This window comes from Benincasa hispida, chromosome 1 (assembly GCF_027475165.1).
Source record: "Benincasa hispida cultivar pf3 chromosome 1, pf3_genome.v1.1, whole genome shotgun sequence".
Taxonomy (NCBI): domain Eukaryota; kingdom Viridiplantae; phylum Streptophyta; class Magnoliopsida; order Cucurbitales; family Cucurbitaceae; genus Benincasa; species Benincasa hispida.
Window position 1 is genome coordinate 9967857 of NC_143478.1, and position 4345 is coordinate 9972201.

Below are 4345 nucleotides of genomic sequence, written 5' to 3' on the forward strand. Positions count from 1 at the left end.
ACAAGAGTATTGGTAGGCACCTTCGATTTTGCCAAAGTCGCTGGCTGTACTTACGACAACGCCACCATAACTCTCGCCGGCCCTGAAGCTAAAACCAATTTTCCTCTCCCTAATCCGACGTCGTTTTTCAATTATCCTCCTTCTTACCCTCCTCGTTTATGATTCGACCTACTTTCAATAGTTTGAGCTCCACCGTTGAATCCTTCAACGGCCCTTGCCCTCCATCTACTACCGTTACTTCGACGACTTCTCCTCCCGTCATTACCTACGCACTCCGCCGCTTCTCCCAGAGGATCGTCATAGCGATTGCGATCCCCTCATCCTCCGTTATCTATGACGGCAACGACATCGCTTCCTCCGCCGTCATTCCTTTGAAACATCCTCTGCCTTTCGATCTCAACATTTTACCTTTCGATCTTCTTGATTTTAGCGCCATTGATCTTCAATGTACTGCGTTGTGCCTTTGACCGCCGACAGTTGATTGTCGAGCCAGGCCAAGCAACTCCGATTGGCTTTCCAGAGAGTGTTCAGAGACCTGTTTTGTGGGAGAGGTTGGTTTTGAGAAGGGAATGAAAAATGGAGGAAAAGAAGACTGAACCTAATTATAAGAATAATTTTAAAATAAAAAATAAAATATCAGAAATCTAATCTTAATAATAACGTGATTTTAGTCCTTTAAAATTCTTTTGCCATATTTATAATATTTAGAAAGTTGATGATTTAGTGCTAAATCATAATTTTGATTTGCTATCCATTATAATTTCCCTTGCATTATAGTAGTAGTGGAGTGTGGGGACTGAACCCTTGAGAATATATTTTTTTTCAATTTATTGGATGGTTTCTGGTGCCTTAATCATTATAATATTATACCATACTTTTTTTAATAATATCATATCATATACTTCTGAGGTCATAAAAGATCTCATGATAATTTTCATTTCCATTAAATTGAAAAATGCTCAGAAAGGGCAAGGAAGGGAAAATTAAAAGGATATTATCCTTTTAGAAACTATTTAGAAAAATATTGTTGTTTTCAAACTATTTATAAAAATATATATATATTTTTTAATAAATAAGTTGAGGGTTGAAAATTCGACCTAGATAGGTCGAATTTTGAACCCTCTATCTTTCCACATTTGCACGTCGAACGTTGAACCCTCGATCTTGCCCTAACATTATTATTGAGTCTATTTAATTATCATTCCGGAGACCTTCCTCATAATTATTTGATGTGGAGAGAATGAAAGACCTTTCTCATTCCAGAGACCTTCCTCATTCGAGAGACCTTCCTCATAACACTCATAATTATTTGATGTGTTAAAAATAATTTTGTATTGGAAGAGAACGAAAGAGGGAAGAGTAAAAGAGAGAGCGAGATTTGAGAGAGTGAGATTTTGAGAGAGAACGGGATTTGAGAGAGCTTAAGAGAGAGCGAGAGTTTGAGAGAGCGAGAGCGAGATTTTGAGCAAGTACAAATTTCCTTTTTTTTTTTTCTTTTTTTAATTATTACACATTCCATCTTCTTCTTTCTTTCTTCCTTTCTTTCCTTTCCTTTTTTTTTTTTTTTTTTTTTTTTAATTTTCCATTTTATAAAAATAATTTCTAAAAATATTTTTTATTATTTATAATTTTTTTAAAAAAACTCCATCAAAATCTTAGTACCAAATGTACAAAAGGAATCCAAGATCATTATTGTAAAATCTTTTAAACTATTGATCTCACTACTGTGATTAAAATTTCTGTTCTTTATATCAATAATACAGTCCTATTTATAGACTTGCATGTGAAGGTTTTGAGTGTTGATTTGATTTATTATGTCCCCAAATTATTATCTAAAATATGTAAATTTGAATATTGAAGTTTTTTTTACCTAACCTTTTAGATTTAGACTATCTGATGTTATTATTTATGTCAGTGACATTTAAAAACTTCTATATCAAAATAATTATTATTCATAATATATAAAAAGAATAAATTAAAAAAAATAATATATCATAAAAATAAAAAAAATTTAAATTAAATATCTCATTTATATAAAAATAATTACAAAAATCAATGTGTCCCACAAGGCGGATGTCGTCGATTTCGAGCTGGTTGTCGTCGTCGACTTCGAACTTGAGGTTGCTCGGGTTCTTCTTGATGTTGCTTTGGTACCTCTGCAGGTGCTTCATAATATAAATATTCATTATGCTCTCCACGACCCCGACCATGTCCATGCACGTATGAAGACGAAGGACCAGCCTCTGAGTCATAATGTCCTAAACCAAATGCTGGCATCATCATCATCAGACTAACATAATCAGTTTGACTCTGCGTCTGCATCATAGGGGGCAACTCTTCCACATTATGTCAACCTCATCAAACTCATCCTCTTCCTGAATAGGTCCTCTACATCTAGGAACTGGTGGAGAAACAATAGGTATATCGTACATATAATGAATTTCCTCCATATAGCTTTGGTTGTCACTACATATAGCAAGAACCTGGTTTGGATCATTTGCAACCTCACGGAGTCTACGATTGTTCGATCTCTGTGAATTATAAAACAATTAGACAATATTTAAAATAAATTTAAATTAAAAATAATTAGATAATATTCATTTACCAGATGACCCACAACTGCTCTCGGACGAGTGACGTAGCGCCTTGTGATATTATTATACCAATGAATATATTCTGGAGTGACATCTGTGTCAAACTATTCAAGAGAAACCCCCACTGCAATAAACCTTGCACGATAGTGCAATCGCACTACCAAATGTGCAACTTTTTTGGACCAATCTCCAGTCCTTAGGTTAATATCATGCAGTACGGGTTCAGTATTACAAGGCGATGGGACATTCTGCTGAAAATCGAATTATTTCATTACCCTGTCAGGAAGATGCTACTCACCAATGTGAAAACATATGAGAGGACTCATCGTCCGCCATATGTTTTGATCATTCATACAAAAATTATGTAAAGTATGCATAATAATTTTGTACGGCTCCTAAATAACCTAAAACACAAAATATTATATTAGAGAATATTAAAGACAAATACAATAAAAATTTGTATAAAATAATCAATTAGGTTTAGTGTAATGTACCTGTTCAGGTTGAAGCAGATCAAACATGTATCTATACTGTCTGACTATATGTGTGGCTGTCTTAGTCACACAAAATTTGTCTCTCCACCTAAATTTTTAAATTGATAATTTAGAATTTAAATTAACTAGATCAGTGATATAAAAATTAAATTGAATTAAAATAACATACCGAGAACCGTAGGCCCGTCCAACTAGCTAAGCGTTATTAACATGTTGTAGCTGTGGAGCCATTGTTGGAAATCGCTCCCAAGCCCATAGTTGCAAAAGTGTGAGAGGCCCAACTATCTCTTGAACCTCAGGTCTTGTTGCTTTGCATAGTTGTCTATACAACCATGCCAAGCATGCTCCATCCCACGAATACCGCCCCGCATCATGAAGGTTAGCTAACAGTGGCAGGAACATTAAGTGAACAAAATGACTTGATTTATCTGAAAACAGATTTCCACCTATCATTTGTAGTATATATGCTCGCGCACATCTTATGACGGTTTCCTCGTCTGCATCATTTGCGAGCTCACGAAATTGTGTTCTTAACCATATTAAACTTAACCTCGATCCTTTAATGTTGTCGGCAGGTGGGGTCGCACCGAGGTACAGTTGACAAACTTCTAACCAGTCATCGTACATCACTTCAGTGACCGGCTCACTGTCAATAGGTAACCCCAACAACACTTTTATGTCTTGTAGAGTGATAGTGCAATCTCCAACAGACATATGGAATGTATGCGTCTCGGGTCTCCATCTCTCGACCAAGGCTGTGATCAGATGCCAGTCTAACTGAATAAATCCTAATTTGGCGACCCCATAGAATCCAGATGTGCGCAGTAGCGGTAGTATTCGAGGGTGGAACGGGATAGTGCGTTGGAGAACTGCCTTTGACACCTGTAAGATATTTCTCCAGTAGTACGATCTTGCCATACAACGGAGGATCGGATTGGTCGTACAAAACATCGAAATCAACAGGTCCTGGGTTTAAAATCATGATCTGAAAAAAAAAATATTTATTTCTCAATTAAAAAAATATTTGTTTCTCAATTAGATGAATAATATACAACTTAATTAGAAGAATAATGTACAACTTAATTAGAAGAATAATGTACAAGTTAATTAAAAGAATAATATACAACTTAATTAAAAGAATAATGTACAACTTTATAATAAAAAAAATTGAATATATAATAAATTTATTTACTTTCCATAGATATATATATATATATATATATATATATATATATATATATATATATATATATATTA

The 4345-nt window shown here is 34.5% G+C and overlaps 1 long non-coding RNA gene and 1 pseudogene across 1 annotated transcript; one reads left to right on the forward strand and one right to left on the reverse strand.

Annotated features, from left to right (window-relative positions):
- Nucleotides 1-576, forward strand: LOC120075823 (ethylene-responsive transcription factor 3-like; annotated as a pseudogene).
- Nucleotides 577-2076: 1500 nt separating this feature from the next.
- On the reverse strand, nt 2077-4068 carry LOC150038225 (uncharacterized). Its single transcript, XR_016527088.1, has 3 exons — nt 3258-4068; nt 2606-3176; nt 2077-2531 (listed from the first exon to the last, which is right to left on the reverse strand). It is a non-coding gene; the product is annotated as an uncharacterized LOC150038225 (long non-coding RNA).
- Nucleotides 4069-4345: the final 277 nt, after the last annotated feature.